Consider the following 26,274-nt stretch of genomic DNA (forward strand, 5'->3'; position numbering starts at 1 on the left):
ACAGCATGACATTAATTTGAGCAAATAAAAATTCGGCATGATAATTAAATTTATTTGTTTGCCCTTTCGCATAATTTCAAGCCGCTCTTGTTCAGTTTATTGTGTTTTTTTTGGTGCAATATTCCTGGAATGAAGTCTCACTTTACAGGATGGATTTCCCTTCTTTTTATAGGGTGAAGGACAGTGAGATGCAGTTTTCAATCTGACTTCCAGACCTCCTTTAAGGCCCCCTTTCCTCTCTCTCTATTTGAATCAGCTGTGGCTACTGAAAGCTCACATCCCCGCCTTGCTCTCAGGACGCGCCAGTCTGCAGGAGCTGCACAGATTGTCTCAACATCACATCAGTAATCAAACAGATCCCAGAACAAAAAAACAAAAAAATCTTTGCCTTTGTCGCGTTTGAGGGAGAAATTTAATTACAACCGCGGGTGTACGCAGGCATAGAAAAAAATAGCAAGGCGACAAATGAATATACAGAGCAAATGACAAAACATGAGGGGGAATAACTGACAGATGAAAAGACAAGAGGATGTGCAGCTAACAGGCAAAACGCGCCGGTACAAAGACGCGCACACCTTTGAGAGCAAGAGTTTGTTTTATTGCACTTCTCCCGGGTTGCATCTCCTGTCGATTTGCAGAAAAAGAAGGGGGGATAAGTGAACATGCCCTGTTTAAGAAACAAACATGCAGATTAGATGGGATTCTGACAACACACGGCTCACACTTCATGTCCCACAGCTCATATCTCAACAATGAAAAAAAAAAAAAAAGAGGGTTGAAAAATCCACTCAGCGCGGTTGACAACACTTACCGTCATTGTGCAAAAAGTAAATGCAAATAATGAGGTGGCATGTGGAAATAAATAGTGGAAGTTAAGATGAACTGATACCAACTCTGGTCCGCTTAAGACCCAATGGGTGGGAATCTTTATTTAGATGTTTCAAGGGTATAGGCACAAATGTGAAAAATAGTGTGATAAACATTGACGGATTTGGTACACATGTCTGATTTATTTCTAAAATAGAAATTAAACCCCCCAAAAGTCTGTCTTCATGTAGTGACGCACAGTGGATTTGGGCGTAGCCAGCAGGAAGCCTCTGTAAAGAAGAAAAGACCTTACAAGGCATGTGTAGCGTTTACTTCAAGTGCAGGGAGTTGTCACCTGTAATGTGCTACCAGGCTGCATGTCAGCAGCACTCACTCACCTTCACTGTGCACAGGCCCACAGCAGCTATCTCACCCTACACACAGCTCCATCCTGCAGCTGGACCCGGGACAAGCCTGCATTAAGATGGGACATGCAAAGAACGACCATTATCATTCATTGTAGTGCTTAAAACATAAACGATTAAATTGAATATAATTTATAAAACGGATTAAATGTGTATAGTTCTCTACTGGTGGTTATTTAACCATTTTAGGAAGGCTTTAGGTAGCTTATTGCTCCATATGCTGAAATAAAAACAAACAAATAAAATACAAATATTCAAACACAATTATGTTAATTCCTGTTAGATTCTAAAGTTAAATGCAAAATAACTTTTCACGTTACACTGTTTCAATGCAGAAGTAAGTAAATAATCATAATAAATGCATGAATAAATAAATAAAAGTTCTAAAGTTTCTAGAGTCAAGTACACCATGTTAACAAATCCTTAGAAACGTCAAACACATGAATAAATAAGTAAATAAATATAATTATAACTTTTCAGGTCGCACTGTTCCTGTTATTGCTCAATGAAGAAATATGTTAGATAAATGTGAAATAACTTTTGAAGAGTCATGTGCACCATGTTGACATTAATAAACCTTACAAACATCGATATATAGACAGACAGACAGACAGACGTAACACGTGAGTCACGTGACACTTATTTTGATCATGACGTCATGTAAATCCAGGAAATCCAGGTAAATATCAGAAAAATAGCGGGATTTTACAGACGTGGCGTAAAGTAGGTTAAAAGTTTAAAGATGTTTCAGGCCCGTTACTGAGTCAGTCCTAGTTGATACTTACCAATCCGAAGAAAATCGCGATAGTTTATAAAGTTAGTGGCATCAAGTTATGAGAATGCATGTTGCCAATTATTGAGGATTCAGCGCGCGGACGTGTTGATGGATTAGGTGGAGGAGCTTCAGACTGAATCACGACTCGAGATGAGCCGAAGGTAAAGACATATTTAATCATTAAACACTGTGATATACAACACTTTCTCAGGCCTGTTCACTCTGAATGATCAGGGGCCAGATCTTCCTACAGAGCCTTCTGTTCGGGTTCACTGGTTCCCAATATAGGGGTCGAGACCCCCAGCAGGTCTCAAGATAAGTCTAAAGGGCCACAAGCTGATTGGAGGTGGAAAGGAAATTCAAAGAAATCTTCATATTCGAGGTAAAAACAGCATTTTTTTGGCCATTTTTTTGCATGAAAATTAACTTTTTATGATCAATTATCAAAATAATTATATATCTAATATTCTTTGGCCCTTTATTGAGTATAAGCTTGAGACATCATAACTAGTTTGAGCTAATTGTGCTCCAATATGCTATTTAAACATGTGTGATGTGGAAGCCTCTGGACTGACATCATCTGCACAGTAGTTAAACTTTTCACATTAAAATTCTTTTAATGTTTACAGTTTATAGATCTCTTAATGATGTAGAAGCAGAATCTGTTTTCTTTTTAAATGTTAACTTATTAACTGAACATTTTTTGTGGAAAAATATCAGACACAAATTATTATTTGATGTATTTTTCTTTCTGTCTCCAAACATTCCTGACTGAGAATAATTAGCCAGAAAGGTCACAGACCTCTGCTCTAGTATGTGAGAATGAGCTTTAACACATTAGAGAATAACAAGCACTTAATTGTCAATTTCCTCAAATAAGAACGTGAGCTTCTCTAAATTAAGAATTTGTGTTCTTGCACTTGGTAAACCACTAACAACACTCCCCGAACTTTCTGAATTATTTCCTCATAACCTGTTGACCAGTGTCAAGTCATCTCTGTAGCTACACTTTATGATTTCCCTCTGTAACAGTCCGTTGTGTCCGCGTCCCCACAGGCCTGAACGTTACATGCTGCTGTGCATCAAATCTCCCCAGCAGCCTCATTATTCCATTCTCCTCCACTATCCAAGGTTGATCTAATCACCAGATCAACAAGCGGGATGTGTGAGAGAACAAATAATGGAGACAAAATGAACAAATGATTAGTATGCTGTGAAAAGTACAATACGTTTCTTATTTAGCATTTAGATAACTATCTATCCTGAGGAGCAAGCTTCAAAGTTGAACTCAGTTTAGGCGAGGGGGATTAATTCTCTCTACTGCATGCTTCATTGAATCTCTCATTACCAAACTTTGTCTGTATTGATGTTAGATTTGATTGAAGATTAGAGCATTTAGCAAATCTTGCTTTTCCGCGTGTATCAGGCTTTTTCAAGCGCGGCACACTGCTCGCTGGTCAATACCCTCACTTTTATCCAGTGTCTGCTTCATTTAAACTTAATCAACTCCATCAATGAACTGGAACAGCGAAACGTCCCCTGGAACAATAGCTTTTGTTGGATAATGCTTTGGTCTTATTCCCAACCGGGTGGCGATAAACCTAAAATTACACTATGATGAACTATTTCAATCAATATGATAATGGAAATTGGCTTTGGTGACTCTTTGCAGGGCTTAAGGAGGCAGGCTAAAGCCTATGTGACATTAATACATCTCCATGCTCTCTCCCTGCTGTTGCAACCCCCTACCTCACTTTATTGTCCCATCTTTTCAGTGACATTGACTACACCATATTGCAAAGCGCCTGGTAGTTTAATGATCTATCTGCACCGGGGAATGCTTGTGCCGAAATGGATGCACAAGCCGACGGTCTCATGCATTGTTTTCCGACTAAATTATAGGCTCTATACTTTGTTTCCTGTAGTGGCTCAGCGGGGTGTAGATCAATCATTGATGGCACCGTTGTGAAGCAGCTACAACATGACTTTTGCTGCTCATTTGGACATTTTGTCCTTGTGTGGGATCCAGTGCCTGTTATAGGCTACAGTTCATCATATTTATACTGCTACCAAAAGACCAATTTCACGAGCCATAGCAAGGAAAACGCATGCTCCCCATCTGTTGCATACTAATAAATATGCCACCTTCTGGGACAATCCAGGCGTGATCATGATGATCAACTGCCAAGTGATATGACTTACCATAAACCTGTTTATTTGAAAAGTTTCCCCTCAGCCAATAATTGTCAAATTTATTTCAGCGTCTATTATCATTTTCTGAAGTGATTTATAAAACCCACTGAGTTGTTTTCCTTCCACACCTTTCACAGACATTTCATTATCATTTCTGAAGCCGCCGTTGGCACGCAGACGAGACGGATGCCTTTGTGTTGTTTCACACAGAACTGAGCAGTTATCACTGGAGCTGAAAGTCACAGCTGTCCTTTAGCAGGGAGTCACTGATCAGCTCCGTCTCGTATGAATGACAAGCACTGATGGAGTCAATGGTTATGTTTTTTACAATCACAGGCATCTTTTTGTCATTGTGTTTAAACAAACACCGTTTAAAGAGAAGGAAGTTCATGCAGGTCGGTGAGTGCTTTAAATATTCAGGAAAATTTACATTTTTCAAACACTGGCCTTTATTTACCTGCACTGCTGTGAGAACTTGGACCTTTCCAACTATTTACTGCTTTTCCAAAACCAAAACCACAAAGAAAAATGTAAGGAATGGATTTAACTATATTACTATATTAAAACTAACTATTACTATATTAAACTAACTATGATAGACTATATAAATAGTGGAGGTAGCCACTATTTCCAATTGGTTTCTGGATTACTGTTTCGAAACCTTGACTTTGGCAATTCGGCTGCTGCCATCTTGTTTTTTTAGAGCCAGAAGTGACCATATTTATATGAAAGCGTGTCGCTAAGTTATTAGTTAACGCTTAGTTATTAGTTAAATCCCTTCGGGATTAATACAGTTCTATCTTATTATCTGTCATTTTATCTTATCTTAACTTGGTTGGCAAAGTACATTAGTAATTCATGTTAACTGTGATATACATTTTTTATTTATATTTGTCTTTTAGATACAACCAAATGATGAACAAAACATTTTAAGGTCACCAAAATGCTACAATTAACTTTGATGAATTTAAAACACACAGTGAACAGGTCAAAGTTCTTCACAGTGAACACCCAAAACCAAGTTCACAGGTACTTAAATGTACACGCTGCCATGAGTATGCATTGCTATGCCTCTATCCTAATTGACTGGTTGTCATAGCACCAATTTACCAATAATAAGGTAGCCCCACCCTAAAGCAAACCCTGCTTTATCATCTATTTTACTCTAAATGAGACCATAATGTACTAAATAAACATCACGCTTTGTTGAATAAACTTGAAACTAACGATTGAGACCATAAACTCATTAGGGAAATGTTTACTGAAGTAATGAATCAAGTAAGAAGTAAGGTCATTTTCTCATAGACTCCTATACAATTTGACTTTTTGCTGTTGCCAGTGGAGTCGCCCTCTGCTGATCATTAGAAAGAATGCACATATACTATACTCCACATTGGCTTAACTTCTCAGACCAGGAAACTACGTCCACTTCTTTTATACAATATGTTTTTCACACATTAGTTCTCTGGTCTGAGGTGCTGATTGGTGACATGAGAAGATGTGGATGAAGTGAAAAAAGGGCAGTTAATAATGATTATTTTAATTTTTGATTCATGCGTTGATTAATCTCTTGATTAATTCAGTCTAAAAAAAATGTCAAAAATAGTGTAAAATGTCAATCCCAAGCTGCATGAGCCCAATTAATTCATGTTTAGGTATTCAATTTACAATAATAGATAACGGCAAAAGCAGCAAACTGTCACATTAGAATCTCCAGAGAATGTTCATGAATGACTTTAAACGACTGATCTGAATTGATACATTTTCAGTTTAACATCATTATCCTTCTTTCTAACAGTGAATGTGAAACCTTTAACTATTTACCCACAGTGTAATTAGAGTTAGTTTGTGCTGGGGGACAGTTGGTGACAGTGATGGATACTCCCTGCCTCTCTAACCTCTCGCCTCCTGCAGCAGCCAGTGTCAATTAGCCCGTCCTGCATCTTAACTGACTGAAGCCGCTTCCATGTCACCGTAATCCAGCTAACATGAAACGCCAGATGTGTCGTTTGACACTTTTGAATATGTTGTTTGCCTTTGTTTCCATGTTTTACTCCCAGTGCTGGGAATGATTTGAGAGGACAGACATGCACAACAGATACAGCACCTTGAACATCAAAGGCCCGCGCCGCAGTATTAGTAACAGTGTGTGTGTGTGTGTGTGTATTTCTGCTGTAACTCTGAACATGCTCACACACACACACACACACACACACACACACACATAGCTGCTGTGAGTTTGTGTGCACGTCGGTGTGCCTGCCATAGGAAAGCATCCGAGACAGCCCAGAATATAAAATTTACAGGCCTTTTTCCTGCTTTGTCTGTCTTCTTTCCCATTCTCTTAGGTGAACGAGGGCCTGAGTGATAGAGCCAGAATCTTTCATCTCACCCAGTGAGTGTAAATAGCTGTCATGTTTGATTGACGGTCTGACGTGCACATGTGATGCCCTGGAAGAGGGGAAGAGATTCGATGAGAACACAGTACATGATGGCTCTCCTGTCTTCAAGCCGGCGATGTAATGAATGAATAATTACACATAAACCAACAGTGCTCTACATTTCCTCTGATGAGATTTTATGCAGAGAAATGTGCATAAATTCCATAACAATTTATAAGATTAGATCCACATTATTGGCTTTAGTTCTTATCATAGTCATACAAATCTTAGCTAACATTTAAAAAAATATGTTTCACAATCATTGTGCAAGTGCATATAACTGAAAAACATTGCTTCCTTCATTACTTTGAAACTCTGAAATGCCATCATACAGTCACTTTACAGATCAGCTTAGTAGAGGTGGGGGAAAGAAATCGATACAGCACACTATCGCAATATTTTGTATTTATATTTAGCGTCGGCGGGCCGTCAGTGTTTTTTTTCACTTTTAGGAATATACTGGAGATACTGGTATCATATGAAACTATAAGATCTAAGGAATCTATAGGCACCATGTGCATCAGGGTATAGTGTCGGGAAGTTGTCGAAATATCAGGGCAAAGTTCGTTTTTTTTATGTTTCATTCCAAAAAATTCAGAGTAGTGAAGGTTCAAGTTGAGGAAAGTTTGATAAAATGCTGCAGTTGTTGTCGTCCATACATCTTTGATATCAGTTCAGTATAGTTTGACTGAATATTTGTTGGTCAGTCTGTGGGTTTTACTCTGGACACAAAATGCAGTTAAACAGTTAATTCGCAATAATATTGTATTGTGACTCAAGTATCGGGATAGAATCAATACGCTGATTCACACCTCTACTGCTTAGCCTGTAGAGCGTGTGGAGCATTTACACTGAAAGTTACATATCATAATTGCTAACTATGTTATGGAGTCTGTTATACCAAGCACGTTATAAAATCACATTTTATTACATTCAAACTGAAGGTTTTGATTATTCTTAGGCCTGTCACGACAACTAATTTTTATTGGATGATATGTTTATTCCAGAAATAATTCTGATAAACAATATTAATGTTATTTTAAGACCACTTTATGCTACGGATCTAATGATAATATCATAACGTAATAATGCAAGTATGCCCTTTCAAGTGCAATTAACTTTTACTCCTTAAAAATATTCAGACATTGGAATTGGAATATAAAACAAAATGTCCATATAGGATAATAAAATGAAACCACACAAAACAAAAATGTAAACTTTCTAAACAGGCAACATGTTGCCAGTCGAGTTCCTTAGTTATTAGGACCTTTGTTAACCTCTGAATAGTTTTGTTTGTTGTACTTTACTTTAAAAACGCTCAGGCACTGCATCACTGAAAATAATTGGGGAAAACCTTTGCGTTTATTTTGGCATCATCTTGGATAAATATGGGAACATTCGAATGTTTACAAATACAAACACAATAGGCAATACTGTACGATATATGGGCATGAGCTCAAAATTATAATTACTGTGACCGGCCTAATGACCAAGTGGTGATGCGCACAGTGTACATTGTGTTTGTTTATTAGAAGGTTCATGGGTATTTTGGGGTGGCGAGATGAGACATGGCCCAAGGAGTTTGTCTCAAAGAAAATCTAAAACTGTGCCAAAATGGGGACATTTGGACAATAGAGGTGAGCCTCATGCTTTGCTGCTTCTCTTTCTGTTTGTTGGTGACTGGCAAACCAGCTTAGAGGTGCGTTAACTTCCCCAAGCGGACTTGAGTCGCTACATTCTCATTATGTTCCTCTCGGGAGTGGCTGCTGAGTCAAGGGCGACGCATAGTGGTAAAAGTTGGTATTACAGTCTGGTCTCGTGTTTAGCCTAATATCAGACTAGATTGAAAATAAAAACAACAACCCAGTAACTATATATAATATCTGGTTAAAAGTTATTTTATAGAAGGCTTTATTATGCATATACCAGCAGAGCAACAAAATGTCCAACCTAAACGACAGAATTGACCGCGGCTACCGGTACAGAGTGGGGCGTTCCAATAGTAGCAAACATGTCATTATACATGTAATGTCCGTGGTTGTAAAAAAGGCTGCAGTTTCTGTGAATTTAGGCTACAAAACCACTGACCTAGGTTTAGGAAAAAAAACTTCCTGGTTAGGCGTTATAATAGACAATTTAAACAGGAAATACATGTACGTAAATGCTGGAAGTGAAGTAGTTACGAAGGTGACGTGAGCCACAGAAGTTACGTAAAAAACTTAAGTTACGTTAAAAGTCGTTTACTTTTGTCACATGGGACACGAACCCTGTTCTCCTGGGTGACAGTCTGCTGTTTGTTCTGCCTTCCCTCCTCCCCACCCCAAATGTGACATCAACCATTTGAATTCTGAATTGCCATCGGCCATTACTACATCAGCAAGATGGCGGTGGAGGACAGTCAAAAAAACATACATATGAGTTGTATTTTGCTGCTGTACAAAAGCCCTATATAGACGTTTTAAAGGGGAGACCAGTCTGAGCAGGTAACCTCCCTGGTGATGCTGTGCTGTAGCCAGTAGCCACCTGCTTGGGGAAAATGTCCACTCTTTGGTCCTAAAAACTCCTTTGTTTTCTGTCTGTATGATGAGCTTCACTGTCCTGCTGCATTGTTCTAAAATCAGTAGTCCTACTCACCCAATATGGACATGAACACCTTCAAACACAAAACATTGTTTCATTTCAAACCCAGTGTTCTGCAGTGTGACACCAACACAACACTGTCCAAATATCTACTCTGTATCTCTCTGATTTTAAAGACTTAATGTATTGTTTTAGTATTCATTATGCACTGAGCATTGTGATGGCTGTGCAGCCTGACACATATTTCTTTGTTTGGCCCCAGAATGGTAATGCTGATGCATTTTACAATGGGCTTTTGCTTTGATTTCATACACAAAAAAACACATCACTCTCATCCGCACTCCAGTGGGCTGGAACTGGCGAGAAGGAAAACAGTTTAACTAAAGAGAATATATGCATCAAATGAAAAGCAGATGAAAAAATATGCAATTATGTTCCTGATTGGGTTAAGTATTTCTCTGCCAGCACATGCCAGCTACCACTAGAACCTGTCCCAAATGGGCGGCTTCCAGGCCTGGGCGAGGCCCCAGAAAACGTCACATCAGTACCGTGCCATCTCCTACATCTCCGTTTTCCTCAGATCCGCGGCCAGTCCGTCCCCCTCGTTCCCCTCTCCTCTTTGCTACGTTCAGCCCCTCTCTGCGTCCCAGATAATGGAGCTCAGCTTCTGTCTGCCAAAGGGTCCGTGGCTGCCCGGGAGTAATGACCTGAGGGGGTACTTTGTGACAACCAGGGTATAATAATGCCTCCAGCCACGGACAAAGCAGACCCTTGGGGTCAATTTTTAAATACTTTTATGTTTTTCACCGAGGGTAAGAGTCATTTGTTTTTATTGTAGGCCGTATACACTGCAGAAACAACACGTTTATTCCAAACAACAAGGGATATAAAGTGTGCTTAATGTTGTTTATTCCAACAAAATGCAGTTAAGTTTTGATAGAACCACGCTAGTGCTGACCTATCGCTTTTGATGAAACGTCTTCCACTTTTCGACAGAATTTATCCGGCAAATGTCTGTAGGCCGTAGTCCCTCAGATCAAAATAGTGTTATTGAGGCACGCAAGGGAGTGTGGAATCACCTGCGAATGAAAGGCTTCTCCTAATAGGTTAATTGTAACAAAAGCACAGGGTCTTGCCCCATTGAACAGAAGAGGATTGTGGAACACAGGCCTGTGGAAATGATGTCAAGCAATGTGCTGCCTGCTCTCCCCTGCAGGGCCAGAGTTTGTCTGTCAGCAGTTAAATGCTTACCTCCTACCCCTCCCCTAACACTCAACAATCAATTTACCTCCTCGGGGTCTATGAACCCAAAGATTTGACCTTACAGACTCAAGCTTTGTTTCCCCCCTCATCTCTCACACCTCAAAGAGTACTTATTAGAACACAGAAGAAAGGTATTTTTTAAGTCTCATTTTATGCACACAGAGCAGATATAGACATATTTCTGGGGCCAATGCTAAAGGAATTAATTTGGTGAATGGGACCAGTGTTGTCAGATGTACAATAATCATCATCTTTCATAACACTACCCATTGTACAATACTTTATGCCAAATGTGCCACAATGTACGATAATTTCACCATTTTGTGAGGAGTTGTAGTCTGTGCTGTCTTATTTTAATTCATTTCCTGACAAAAACAGGATAGATAAAATATGGATCATACGTTTGTGTTTACACATCTCTTCTCATGTGACCTGCTTTCAGCCAATCATGCTTTGTGTAGGCTGTGGGGAATGTGACTCTCGACTATGTCAGCTTGCTTTAAAAAAACAAACAAACAAAAAAACGTGAAAAAACAAACAAATCTTGGGCAGATTTGTAAAGGGTTCAAAAAGTGTTTTGGAAAATGACAAATTAACATAATTGTAATGCTTATGACTCTTACTTGATAATTTACCTTAAATTACGATAATGTTAAGCCTCTGAAAGTTAAACATTTCTTACAATGCTGAATAGAACCAAAATCAATTTTGTCAAGAAAAAGCACAGCTGTGTGCTGTGTTTTACTGAAAATGTCTTGACAGCCTCTATATAGCTACATGGCAAATATGAAGCCAACAGCTGGTTAGCTTAGCATAAAGTCTGGAAAGAGAAAGAAAAGCAGAGCTTTGTCCTGCACATAAAAAAAAACCCAACATGTCTGTATAACAAATTGTACAAATGCACATAAAACATAGATAAAGCTATAATGTGAACTTAAGAGCTGCTGGTAGACAGTTTCCATTCTGGGCTATGCTAACTAGCTAGCTTCATATTTAGACAACACTCCGCAAGGAAATTGATTTCTTAAAATGGGATCTACAACTGTCAAATGAAAGCATTTATACTTTTGTTGACAGGTTGTTCTGGACAGAGGAAACCATTCACAAAAGATTTCACTACTGAGACCATCTCCATCGTGTGCTAACCAGGTATGTTGACAATTGTTTTAGCAGAATAGAAAAACAGACGGGGACCACCACTAGTTTAGCTACAAGGTTTTGTGTCATGTAGTGCTCTATTTGGAGCTCCATCCAACAGTTGGTTTTGAGAGGCACGAATTTAGCAAAGAAAAATAAAGCTCTCCTATAGGGCGCCACAGGAATGAGTTCTTAAACCCGGAGGTAAGTTAGCATTTTAGCTCCATGGGGTCTCTCCTCTCAAACTCAGTGAGGATTTTGAATGGGTTTTTGGTTAGATGCCTCAAATAAGGTCTGTGGCTAACAAGCTTAAGAGATGTTCGCGTTTTGTTGTGCGACATGAATTTTGGAGGTTTTACGTGTCCTTAAAAAGGCGGTTGCTAACAAGTGGCTAAATGAGACTACAGTTGTTGTAGGGGACATTAAACGTCATAACGCTGGACACGGGCGGGAACTCTCTCACTAGTCCGCCTCACAGCCTCTAGTCGTGTTTTTCAGTGCTCTTGCAAACTCTTGTAAATTGTAATTTATGTTAAAAAACAATTTTTTAGGCTACGGATTCGCTAGCTTTTCAAAACCGCTGATTAGCTTGTCGGAGATCGTCTGAAGCAAAACGGTAGTAATGTTCAAGCCATGCGACTGTGGAGTAGTACGCTATAGCATAACGTTTTTAATTGCTTTTATTGCTTTTATTATTAGCCTTTTACTTCTGTTGGCTGCATTAACGCTTTAAACATCATGAAAGCGGTGTTCATTGGTGGAGATAATCCTGCTAAAGAGATGCTAATTTCTGGGTTGGCCTACAAAAATACGTGTTTGTTTGCTCTCTATAAGCTACTCCAATAAAAGGCATTTGTGGTTGCAAATGTTGCCAACATGAGTCGCATTTACTTAAAAATAAAATAGTATTCTTGTTAACTGTTTTACTCATCATATTAATTAGTCAAAATTCTGATTGTCAGTAAACAACAACATCCCGAGGTCAAACACAAATTAATCTATTCCACTGACAAAAATGCATGAAAACAGAGCAGCAGTTTTTAGTACCTGTATATTGTATTTACTTTTATGTTGATGGGTACACAGCCCGGGGATGTCTCTGTGTCAATCAAAGACAATCAAAGATTTATTCAGTCCCCCTCCCATTTGTACAGTAACCAATGGTGAGAGTGCACACCCAGCAAGGTGCTAGCTAATTGGGCATACTGGGAATAACAAAAAGAGGGAAAGCAGCACCTTTTTCTCTTATGTGATATTTATTGAAACTGTTGATGGTTCAGCACAAAGCTTTCTTCGGGGTGCATGAGGAGAGCTTTGCAGTGAAGCATCATCTGTTTTAAAAGATGATCTTTATGTTGTTTGTGCTTCTCAGTTTATGGAGTTTTAGTTTATAGCAGAGATAACACAGGAACAGGAACAGGACAGGAAATAGTGGAGAGAGGTGGGATGATAAGCAATACAAACTCACAGGACAGTTAATACAGAACCAAATGACTTCATCTCACATACTCCCACATGTTGAGTTGGAATAAGGGATAGTTATTCAATTTTGTACAGACATTCATCGTCCACAGAGGATGAATCCCAAGGATTTTGGTGATCTGCTGACCTTTCCTCTAGTGCCACCAACAGGCCAACATTTCCAGTTATCTTGAAAAATAAATTGTATATTCATTGTTCTCAAATCCATAATGACCACCATGAGGTTGACATTTTAGTTTTTTAGTGGAATGTCTAATCGTCCGATACTTTGATTTAACGCCCAAATTCCAGCAAAACTACAAACTCCCATCAGCCTGACTTTGTGTGTAGTGCTAATTAGCAAATATGTTAGCATGCTAAGAACCTGGTAAAATTATACATGTAAACATCAGCATGTTAGCATTATGATAATATCAGCATGCTGACATTAGCATTTAGCTCAAAGCAGCTGCAGAGCCGCTAGCATGGCTGTAGATTCTTAAGACCTTTACACACCGGGGACGTGACCAATAAACAACACCAAAATGTTGAAATTCCTGCTAATATTTCACATCAAAACTGTTCATATTACCAGGATCCTGTTGACTCATTATTTGCAGCGCAAAAGTATCAACTTTGTTCTGAAAAAAATTGATGCCTTATTTTTGCTGCATAATATTTGTGTTCTGTGTAAAAGTAGTCATGACAAAAACAACAGTTTAAAAATATATTGACATGCAAATTAATTACAGGAGAAAGAACACACCTTTTTCTGGTTTTCTTGTTTAAGACTGGTGTTGGCTTCATGTTGTGAAACCTAAATTCAGTTTTAAGATACTTTTGTGGAGTTAATGTGTAAATTAACTTCTCTATGTAATACTTCACATTCCAATGTCCCGTGTGAAAAAAGTTCCTTTTTTTCCTAACCTTAACCATGCAGTTTTCTTACACAACCAAGTAGTTTTTGTTTGAATTCATAAGCTTACCCACATGTTTAAAACTGCGACCCAGTGTGTCATTATGATTTTCTTTCATTCCCAAAGCCTTAGTACCAGCATGTTGGGGAATAAGAACAGCTTACAGCACTTTAGAAACAATTTGATTCAACGTATTTGTGGTTCTCAGAAACTTAAAATGCCACATTTATTCTGGCATTCTGGCAACAGTGCTGGGATTAATCCTGACTTTCAAAAGCACTGTTCAAAATGACTAACACCCAGCATATGTAAATATCTACTGTCACATAATGTGGACACAGTGGATAGTAAAAATGATTTACATTGCATCATTATTTAGGTGCCTTTACTGGTCATTCCCTTTTATAGACAAAAAAACTAAACAAGTGGCTGTATAGCCTACACGTCTTGTTTTCTCAGTTACATGTTCTGTAATTGAGGTTGTTAGCTTTTGTCTGACTTTTACAGGAATGATAATCAAAAACTTCCACTGTGTAAGTGCATGAGTAATAACAGTGTTTCAGTCCAAAACAGAAGCTTTTGACATCATTCTCTGGCATTTTTTGTCGAGTCTCTGCTTGTTTTTCCACCGCCGCGTTAACCATTAAGAGAACACTATATAGTTTGTGTTGGTGGAGTTTTCATTTGCTGAGGGGAAGACGGAGTGGTTGAGGATGTATACACGTGGGGGAAGAGCTGCAGTAACAGAACTCAGCTGGAGTAGCTTACTTGAGGGAATGCTTCAGGAGCGGGAACAGAGCCAAAAGAGCGAGGAAACATACTTCACTTTATTGATTTTGTCGATCGTCTTAAATGAGGGGCACTCCAGGCCAAAGGCTCACCTCTGCATTTTCTCTCTGTGTGCCTGTGCTGCTCCGTGGACAATGAGCAGGAGTTACAGGAAGTGGGAGAGAGGAATTATGTACAGTATGTGTGTGTGTGTGTGTGAGGAAAGGTGTGTGTATATGAGGCCGTTTTAGTGAAGTTCTAACCAAAGTTTATGATTTGGGAAAGTGTGGGGTGTGAACCTTGTGTCGACTGTGTGTGAGGTGCTCTGCCTCCAGTGTCTGTGCTGTAAATAAGCCTATTGTTTGGATCACATGCATCATCTTCATGTCCAGAAATGAACCAGTGCGTCCACCCCCACCGCGGATCATGACCTTTTGCTTTACACCAGAGATACACTCTACGCTATTGTGACTTATTCATCAACTGTGACTTGGTTATGAATGGCTTCTCAAGGCAAATATTGATTAAGTCAAGTGTAACATCACTTGGCTTAAAGCAAATGTCCATAAGCAATTACGGCATGCAGTCTCGTAGTATTTTCCATTTTTGCTTTGGCTGACATTCTCATTTGTTTTATATTCCCATATGTCCTGTCAGGAGGGACAGGATGTCTTTTTGTGCAGTCAGTGCCAATAGTTATTCAATAAGCAGTACTCTGAAGTTTTTACCTCCGGCCCCAAAGACATGGACACCACATCTGAGTCACTGAGATACTTTTTCTCGGTTTTTTTTGTACTAGTGACAAGAATATATGTGTTATATGAATTGCCCACATCAGTGTATGGGGAATTTTATATTTCTATATAAATGTATGGCTTATATTTTATATTATTATAAGAGATGAAATGGTCTGAAAATTTCATATCAAGATTATAGTGACCAAAATGACAATAGTTGGTTATTATAATATTGTCCAGCCATATTATTACGGTGTTGTTTAAATGTTGCGATACACGCACTAATATTATTTAATCAATTTATAATTTGATATTGAAAACCATCAATTAAATTAAGATAAGATAAGGTATTCCTTTATTGATCCCCCATGGGGGAAAGGACCGAGTAAAACAGATTCATATTATAAAAATAGAATAGAAAAATAAAATAAATTGTATAAAATAAAAATAAGAACTATAAGACATGAACAAACAACAAAGACACTACATCCACTAGTGGTATGCAAGCTAGTAATGCAAGGATATGAAAGTGAAATTAACGGCACTTTACTCTTTATTTTTTGCATAAACATTAAAATATAATCAAAGCCAATACCCCATGTAAACATAAGAAAACCAAACCCAATGTGCATTCAGATTAAAGATGGCACCATGGTCATGTGTTGGACATGAGTTTAACATGAGTTTTCTTAAAGCGCAGTTTTAACATTTTTAATGATTAAAATTTTAAAATTGTCAAATAATACACTAACCATTGGGAATTTTACCATGTTTTATTGTGTTGCCAGTAACCATTTTGATTGGAATTGAACCAAAATTGCCAAAAAAAAAACCCATGAATTTAATTTACTATTGAAAGCAGTGGTTCTCTACAGTATATGTCTTACTTCATCACACTATAAAAAGTCTTAAACTCAACTGGTGAAACAAAAATCTTAGAAATGTATTTGTTATTTAATTATATAAACAAACAACTGAAATTCATCCATTCATTCAGTTATTTTGAAAATTGATTAATCGTTTAGGCTCATTTATTCTACGCATGTTGTCTGGCTCCAGAGTCTGAATTGTTTTGCTTGGATATCTTTAGGTTTTGGTGCATCACATGGCTTTATGGTATTGGGCACAAACCAATAACAGGCAGATTAACTGATAATGATAATACTCATTAGTAGATGCTTTAGAGCATGTTAGGCTCTTTTTCTACTAGTTGCTGCAATTAGTTGTATTTCATTATAATACATTACTGAGCACTCATAGTAATAAACTGTTTAGGTGAAATCCCTGTAAGTCTGCATTTGTTCCTCATGTTGTTCCACTGGTACTGCACTGAGGCGCCTCTGCAGTGTTTAGCTCATCGCTGTGGATCATGACATATTTTATAGGATGGATGTTTGGTATTTTCTTCCTAACAGCAGTTTGAACCTGTCAGAAGTAGCATCTTCATCTGATCTGAATGCAGGTTTTGAATCTCCTTGTTATCGTCTATGATTGCCTTTTCTCACAGTAACAGTTTAGCCGTATTGAGGGAACGGATGTGATTTTTGCAGGATCTTCCCCCTGCATCCCCTTGTTGTTGTCCTACTTATCATCTTCGTTATAAACTACCCAAGCTTCCTTATGTTTTGTCCCTCTCATTTCATTACACAAAATCCCAGAGAAACCACTGGGCAGGATCAGTTAGTCCCAGCCAGCTCAACGGTTTTCCCGTTCTTTATTAAAGTGTAATCAAACATCGCTTTAAGTGGAAAATAAATATCCAGATCTAATAAGCTGCTCAGCCGGATCATGTAAATGCAAATTTTCAAGCTGGTTCCAATCCGTCCCACCGAGGGGAGAACAAGCCCCGGCAATCGCCTCCTCCACCCGCGATTGTAAATCAAGGAAAATAATGGCTGGATAATGACCAGTTTGCAGTCTCAAGCAGATTGAATGATAACAAACGGCGTGTGTTGCACGCAGCTTTTCATTTAACATCCTATCATGGGGAAAGCCGGCGAACAGCTTGGTGCGCCTCATTAAAAGGGGGTTGTCGATGTCTTGTAAATTTCGTGGAGCAAAGGGGGTAGAAAATTCACAAGACAAACTTCCTGATAGGGGAAGACAGGGTTTATTTCCCCGCCCATAGGGGCCTCCTGCGCCGACGCGGGGAGCCCGAAGATCTGAGAGGACCAGCGAGCCGCCGACTGCATTGCAGTTTTCTAATGTGAGAGGAGTGTGACTGAAAAGAGAAGAAAACCCACTTAGACACGCGCTAAATAATAATTTATAAGACATATAAATTGCCTCGTTTTCTTGTTTGCGGAGATGCTGATTTAGCTGCTAATTGGTGACAGAAACTGTCAAATGGGTGGCAGATAGTGATTGTGGTGGCTTCTGTCAGGATTAGGTGAGAGGGAAGGGGAGAGAAAAAGCTTTCTTCTGGTGAAGACAATATGACGGCAGTCCCCTCCCTTCTCTTGTCTGATATTTACCCAAAACACATTAAACAGATAAAAAAAGAGAAACAATAAGCTCAGGATTATGGACCCTGTCTCTTGCCTTCGTCTCGTGCTCTCATGTCTTCTTTTTCTCCCCTCTCCTCTAAGCTGTCTCTGTGATTGATTAACGTGTTTGTTTGAAGAAATTCTGAATGTTTGCTCGCACAATAAAACACACAGGCGGAGGATGTAGGATGTACACAGACACGAGCGCTGGCACGCACGGAGACAATGAAGCTGCTGCGAGCAGGGAGACGGCGAGAGAGACGGATAAAGACTGACTGACTGATCTCTGGAGGGCATCTTCCTCTAACCCTGCCTTGACTCTCCTCCCTTTTCTCTCGAGCATTAAAATGAACAGTAATTAGGCTTTGATACTCTGGCAAATGAACAGTAATTAGAGTGTGCTACTGTGGATCCTCTGCCTGGGCCGCTCATTGAATATTCACACCATTATTGAACGTTAAGATTAGCTCGCCGCTGTTGTGCACAAACACTGTGGCATGGCAACGGCCCTTTGCAGATGGTGTTAGGGGGATGGTGGAGGCAGCGTGTGTGTGTGTGTAGACAGGTCGCCCAAGCCCGGCAGACCCTCAGAGGGGATTTTCTGGTTATTAGATCCTTGCCAGATCATGGGCCAATTATAAAGAAAACTGTCAGTCAAGGCAAAGTGGCTATGTGATTAGCGGAAAAGGACAAAATCAGGTGAGGAGTGTGAATCTTTTCTGGAGGCAGCTTTGATTTGCTAATAAGAGGGAGAGGGGGGAAAGGACCGGGGCAGGGTCCCCAGCTGTAGTCCTCCTTTGCTCTCTTCATTTTCACTGTGACCTTCTTAGCACTGCCGGTCTAATCTGCGCTGCAGAGGAGACATAAAGAATGGCTCTCGAGGGGGTTTCTGGGTCCAGGCTCTGAACGAGGCACAAGGGGGTTAGCCACCAAAAAATGAGAGCAGTACCCTCTACTCCCAACCAGAGGGACATGAGTAATCAAATAGTTTCTTCGTCGCGACAGGGGCCAAACGCTGCTTAATTACCCTAATAGTTTTTAAAGACTTTTTACTTGGGAAAAAAAAATGTCACAGAGAGAAGGAGGAGTGAAAGGATAAGAGGAGGGAGGGAGAATCGCTTGTCTCCGAGAGCATCCTCGGCAGACAGAAGCTCTGTCCGCTCCTCTTCCTAATTCCTAAAAGCACGACAGTGTATCCTAATTTAGTGGCTGGTGACCAGGGCTGACATTGAGGGGCGTGGTAGGGCCTTTTTTTTTCTCTCTTCCCTCCCCGGCCGCGGTTGCTGGCTGGGGAGAAGCAAGCGCAGAGGGGAGACAGGCAGCACAGTGCCAGCGCTATAATGAAGCGCGGTAGACAGCAGGCCTGACAGCTCTGGCAGGTGATGCATGGGGCCCATGCTAATTCTTCAGCAAGCCAGTGATGGATCCTGAAATCTTGACCACACATCCCATTAGCCCCTGTCTGTGACAGGAGAATAAAGATATTAAAAAATCCGGGAGAAGTTGGGAGAAGGGGGTGGAGGGGGGGACGCGGAGCGGGACGTGGACAGCCAGTCAAAGGACCAAACCTCCAAGTCCTCTGCAATATTTTCAGCAGCAAAGTTATTGATGACTTAACCTCTGGGGTGCAGGTTATGGGTGATGGATACTGTGCATCCCCAGCATGGAACAGCAGAGGATAACAAGGTAGACAGTGAATCACCTGCCCGCAGCTGATAAAAATAGAATATGACATGTTGTACAGCATATACACTGCATTATTCCACTGCAAATTCCAAAAGAGATGAGTGAACTGGGCTTTCCTGTAAATAGATTAGTTCATTGAATGGGTTTTCTATGGTCTCAGCTGTTCTGTGCTTCCCCACTGCCCCGGCTTTTGCATCTCAGCACTACGAATGGGAAGGACTGTTTATTAGGCTGTCCCTGCCAACTCCTCTGCGACCTCCTCTCCTCTCCCGAATAAAAAAGGAAAGGAAATAAAAAAAGCAGGAGGAGGGTTGTGGAACTCCTCAGCTATCAAGCACTCAGGTGTGTTTACCATATATCTTTTATCTTCCTGTGCAGGATAAGGCTAATATTTCTGACAAGTTTTGTGTGAAATATAAATGACCCAGTCTTGATACAAATAGGAAAACGGGCAGCGAGGCGAGCCGAATCGCAGCCAGGGCCCCCAGAATCCTTTCCCCTATTTCTCAGGGTTGACAAATAGCACCGAGGAAGTTCCAGGGGAAACTGAGAGGTTACTGTGACAGACAAGGAGCACAATTATCACACTATGATGAAAGAGGCATGGCGAGCGCGCGTCGCGCCGTTAATTACCGTCCTTTTTCCACCAGCCTCTAATGTGAGGAAAAACACGCGATGACAAGTGTGTAAAAGAGCAAGCACTAAATTACTGTCAGGAAAAATAAACGGAGGATCGCGCGGCCCGCACAGTGATTTACGGGGGCAATTAGTCACCGCCCCACGGAGATGCTGAGGACAGCAGTGCGGCGGGAGTGTGTCAGGGAGAGAGAGTGTGAGAGACACCCCTACGCTCCACCCACACTTCTAAAGAAATGGGATGGGAAGTGGGAGAATGTTCTCTGTGCTCTTGGCTGAGTGACCTTTGTCTGATAGAGGGCCTTTTCTACTTCAAATCATGTTGTCATATGTATGTGTATCATAATAGAATGAAAGAAGTAACATCAATGGGCGATATGGAGCAAATTTAGGTCACCATTACTTGTTTTATGCTGAAGTAGGTTGATTACGACACATGTGTAAGACAAGCTAAAGCAATGTCTGTCATTACAGCACAATCCAGCCTTTTCGTCTTAAGTCGAATATGTCAGCGTACTTGAAATGCTAAACGTCTAAAATGAGCAGTCCCCCACTCCCACCATTCAAACATCAATGGGCTCTAATTGTTTCTAAACGTGACACAAGTTAAGATACTTCAGTTTAAAGCCCGTCGTCACATCTCAAAAGTGACGCTTGATTTCTCGTCTCGTCTCGGCGAGCAGCTTCTGAGACAGGAGGTCGCGTCGCGCTCGTCACATGTCCCTCATATTTCATGCTCGGCTATGAAACGAGCCTTTCATCACGCATTAAAATACCTGCTGTACTTTTAAGGGAAGTAAAACCACTGGGAATATGCCCGAGCGGGTGGAGAGCCCATTGATTTGTAATGGCTGATGACAGATAGTGTCACATCATCTTTGTTAATTTCACTCATTCCGAGCCATTGAACAAACATGGCGTGCCCGTTTTTTTTTTTTTTTCTCCTCTGTGAGAGAAATTTCTGAAGTGATAGGCTATTGTTGAATAAATCTGAAGTGTGGCTTGTTAAGAAATTGTCACACCGTGTGATATCTAACAGACGTGATGAAATAAAGTAAAGATGAAATTTATCTTAATATATCCATCACAGCCAACTAAAGACAATTATAGTCGAGCACCTTAAAGAAACCCCTCAAACATAGACTCTTGACTCGTGAAGCTTTTGAAGCGTTCACTTCAGTTAACGCTAATACTTGATGCGAACATGACAAAATGTGTTGCAGGATATTGACATGTTAATCTGCCCTGTCATGCTCGTATACATATTTAGACTGAGCATTCGCACATGCATTTTTGGACAATAATAACACTGCCAGGAAGCTGAGTGTTATGGGCAGTGTGATATGAAGTAGGAGGGAGGGGGGGTGGGGGGGGGGGTGGGGGGGTGAGTTCACATTCTCCCGGCCATACAAATCCAGTAGGGGCTAGTGAGTGGGCTTGCTAGGTTGAGCCACGTTTCCAGGTCAGTGGCCTTGAGCATGCTTGGTTACAGCTGCCTTGCCCATTCTTATTGGCAAAGGTGCCATAAGACGGGGTTGCGAGGGGCCATAAGTGGTGAGGAGGAAGCGGTGGAGAAGCTAACCAGGAGAGGACCATATGCATGTACAGTAGTCTGCTTCCCTCAGGCTCTCCTTCATTCTCTCTCTCTCTCCCTCTCTCTCCACATCCCTCACTCCACTGCATTATCCACTCCTTTGCCAGGGCTATAAGTGCCAGGACATCAGACTTCCTCAAGCTGTCAGCCTCGCTTTTCCCCCGGAACAACATGCGAGATTGGAGGAGAATGGGGAAAAAACAGCTGGTGGAGCGGAAGAGTGATAGCCGGAGAAACAATCAGAATGGAAAGGTTTAAAGGCCAATTAAAGGCATTTTTGTTTGTTTCTGTCAGGGACCTTATTTTTTACATTTTCTCTTCACCACTTAATGTTACAGTCAGGAGCAATGTTCTCAAAAGTATAGTCTTGTCATTTGTGCACTGTGACATATTTTCCAAATGGTTACAGTTAGAGCTTGACTGATATATTGGTCAGCTGATATTGGCCAATTGCAGATCTATCGTGTCAGCATTTATGTTGTTCTATATATACCTATACTTTTTTTTTTCTTTTACAGAATATAAGGCAGATATGGGAATTCAGAAATAGTTTGTCCAGCACAGCGTACTAAAGATGATTAAATATGTTTTGATGTTTTGATAAAGAAAGAAAAAAAGTGTTTCTGATTGAAATAATGGTTCAGCATGAATGATGGTTGATAGAGTAGAGAAATATGGTTTGGAAGAGAGGACATCATACTTTTTGCCAATGTCCTAACCAAACACTGGCTGCAGGTTAGCTTAGCATAAACACTGAAACTAGCAAACCTGGTAAAGGATATGTTGATAAGAGAACTTTGGAAATGTCAGAAGTCAGATTTTGTTCTCAGAGCCAGGATGGCTGTTTCCTGTTTTCAAGTGCTTGTGCTAAGCTAAGTTAAGCGGCTGCTGGCTGGAGTCCAATATTTAATGAACAGACATGAGGGTGGTTTTGAGGTAGAGTGGTACAATTGATCCTTTTACATACCTTTTGTTTTCTGGTATTTATACACACTTTCATGCTAGCTTGTCACCATAGACTGTAGACTGTACAAATAGTGGACTTAGTCACAGTGATGTCACCCATTGGCTTGGGGACTCCGGTTTTGAAGCCTTGGTGTTGGCATTTTGGCTGTCGCCATATTGTTCTTTTTGAAACCAGTGCATGTGCAGAATGGATTATGAAACGGAATTATGCTACGTCATCAGCTAACGCTAGCTCCAACTAGCTAGCTTTATCAACAAGGGGTAATTGTTATTTAAATGAGCAGCTGAGTGTCTTAGACTATCTTTTCGTCCATCCCAACACTGAACAAGACATTTTTTAGTGACCAAAATGTTAGTTATAATAAATAATCAATTCAAAACACGTGTTACAAAATGCTTTACAAAGGCAAATTAAAAACAGACATAAAAATCAACAGAAAAAAGTATTTTTAGTGTAGAAATACCAAGAAACATTCACATTCTGTGCAATTAAAAACAGTTCAAGTAAAATCAGGAAAGGCTCTCAAATAAAAGTATGTTTTGAGAAGAGACTTAAAAGGGATCACTGACTCAGCCAACCTGATTTTAACTCTGATAGTTTACTTTGATGAAGTGAAAAGACACAGTGGTAGCTACCTTGCGACCACAAGAGAAGTAGGATAATTTTTGTATTGACTTACATATAAACAGACTTCTTTTTGCAACCAGTGGAGTTGCCCCCTGCTGGCCATCAGAAAGAATGCAAGTTTAAGGCACTTCTGAATTGGCTTCACTTTTTAGGGCCAGAGGTTGCGGCTTGGTTGCAGCCAAAAAAAATGCTAGCATGACACTTTCTTAAATTAATTGGATTGAAAGGGTAAAACATATTTTAGTAAATGTGAAGTTTATTTTTTAAATACTGTATTTATAACAGATCAATATCTGGGGTCACAGTGAAGAAAATACGAAGAAGAAGAGGTTGTTTTTTTTATCTATTCGCCTCACAAATCTGTGTGTATTCTCAAAATATTCTTCACAAAACCCACATTGGGGATTTAAATGTGTAATTTTATCAATGTTAAGTTAGTTATCATCAAATTAATCTCACCACCCCATCTACACTCTTTGTGTTGTGTTTTTCTTGTTTATCAAGGAAAGCTATTTAAAAATGTATTGGGGCTTTTCTTCATAAAAGAGATGCAAGTGTGAAAACACACTCTTTCCGTCTTTATGGCTCCTGGTGTTCTTCTGCGAAAAACAGGCTTTGAAATTAGACTCACTAACTGGCTATGAAATAACAGACAGCCAAGGAGAAGAGGAGGTAAAAAAAATAGGGTCTATGAATCAATATGGGCAATGGGGGAAGGCCAAATGTAATAAATAATACAATAACAAGCCTAACTAATGAGCTGTTGCGACGGTGCAGTTCACAGAATAGTCCCTTTGTATGAATCCCTGCTAATAATCTTGGGGAGCCGGTGGATGATGAAGTGTTGCCATAAGGCAACACCTGTGCAATTAAAGCAGCGGATTCTTTTGCACGTAACATTAATTTCAGCCCTTTATAAAGGCCCGATGAGCACACTAATAATCTAGTCTACTTGACTCCATGTCTAGCTGAAACAGAGCATCTAATTAGGTAAAGGTAATTAATTAGAGATAAACGGAGCTAATCAGGGCCCGTTAGCACTCCCACTTTCTTGGCATTAAGACACGGAGCCTCCTGCTCTCTCATTGGCCGCCCTGTCATCTGTTCAGTGAACATGAAAAAGATATGTTTTTAATAGAGGCTCTGTGATCTGACAATGAACTAGTCTACTCCCTTAAGATCAAGATATTGTTCTATTGCTTCTCTAATGATCTTATTAACCGCTAGATTTCTTGCTAAATTACTGTTTGAGAAATTTCGAGGCTATCGTGATGGTTACACATGGTCTAATTAGGGTTAGTCTAAATGGAATGTAGACATAACTGCAGTTACAGCTCATAGAAATCAACTATAATAAAGCTGTAACGATAAGTCGGTCAACAGAAAATTCATCTGCAAATATTTTGATGATAGATTCATCATGTACCGCCAAACATTCCCCGGGTTCAGACTCCTAATGCTGAGGATTAGCTGCTTTCCTTTGTCTTCAGTGATAGTAAGCAGCATTACTTCAGATTTGGCACTCTTAATTCAACAAAATTACCAATTTGAACATGTCAGTGTTACTCTGGGACTGGCCTTTTTATTAATAATAATACATTTTCTTGTGATATTTTGATCAGAAATGGGATTGTTCAGGATATTTTTTTCAGTTTTGCCTGACAGAATGTTAAAAACTTGAATCTATAATATTTCAACATTTTTCTGAACACGGATGGCAGCGCATAATCTGGATCTCACAACATATTGTACATGCTTACATTAGATAACATACAATGTTCTGCTACATTCATAATTAATTTGGCATTTTTGTCTCTCCCCCGTTAAAAGGGCGTCATGTCTTCATGGCTGCAGCAGATGTGATGCAATGAAAGACACTTGGAGGTTACCAACGTGTTCAAGATTTATAGACCAGATTATGAATGGATTAATCAAGTAAACAGTTGTCAAATGAATCAGTCTTGAGCGGGATCCTTAGTAGACTGTAAAATAATATTCCTTTAATGTTTAAATAATGATTATAAATAGAGCTGTGTTATATATATATGACATATATCGTCAACATAATATAGGAATGACATGTGTAACTAGAGGCTGACCGATATGGGATTTTTGAGAAATAGATTTTAAAAGGAAATATATATAGTGATATAGTGATTTTTAAACTTTTTAATATTCAAAATTAGTTTACGTTATACATACATTGTCCACCAATTCTAGAAATGAAAAATTAGAAAAAATGTAAATAGGATAAATAGCTAAAAAAACAACAACAGTACTTCATGTTTAGCTTCAGAATAATTAAAAAAATAAATAATTAAAAATTAAATAAATGGCAAACACCATTTCCAAATAACCCCATCATTTCTTTATATGTTGTTGTTGTTGTGTAAAAAAAAAAACCTTTTCATATCGTTGCACATTATGTCAACATATATGTGGATACCGATAGATACTGATGTTTGCCTTTGAGAGGCTAATATCGGTTTAATTGTAAACAATTTGATAAATTTTGCGTCCATACTGTATTTAATCGATAATTCCATCATTTGGAAAACACTTTGGTCCTTGAAAGTGGGAGCGAAACTGGAGGGATCCATAAAAAATACTATAATAGTATTTTTAATTTGTCAAGTATTTAATTCACATAAGAGTAATCAAAACTCTGCTTTACCAGGGGGTTATTTCATATAGAAGATTTGATCATTGACTCACCAGAAAACTACAGCTGTATTGTGATACATAACATTCTCGAGATAAGAACTTACACTGTA

General features: G+C 39.5%; 1 long non-coding RNA gene across 2 annotated transcripts; it reads left to right on the forward strand.

Moving 5' to 3' along the window:
• The first annotated feature begins 1,909 nt into the window (after positions 1–1,909).
• LOC131978446 (uncharacterized) lies at positions 1,910–25,447 on the forward strand. 2 transcript variants are annotated; one of them, XR_009394962.1, is made up of 3 exons: positions 1,910–2,168; positions 11,562–11,633; positions 25,331–25,447. It is a non-coding gene; the product is annotated as an uncharacterized LOC131978446 (long non-coding RNA). The 2 variants fall into 2 exon arrangements; XR_009394961.1 differs by lacking the exon at positions 25,331–25,447 and adding an exon at positions 22,014–22,066.
• Positions 25,448–26,274: the final 827 nt, after the last annotated feature.

This window comes from Centropristis striata, chromosome 9 (assembly GCF_030273125.1).
Source record: "Centropristis striata isolate RG_2023a ecotype Rhode Island chromosome 9, C.striata_1.0, whole genome shotgun sequence".
Taxonomy (NCBI): domain Eukaryota; kingdom Metazoa; phylum Chordata; class Actinopteri; order Perciformes; family Serranidae; genus Centropristis; species Centropristis striata.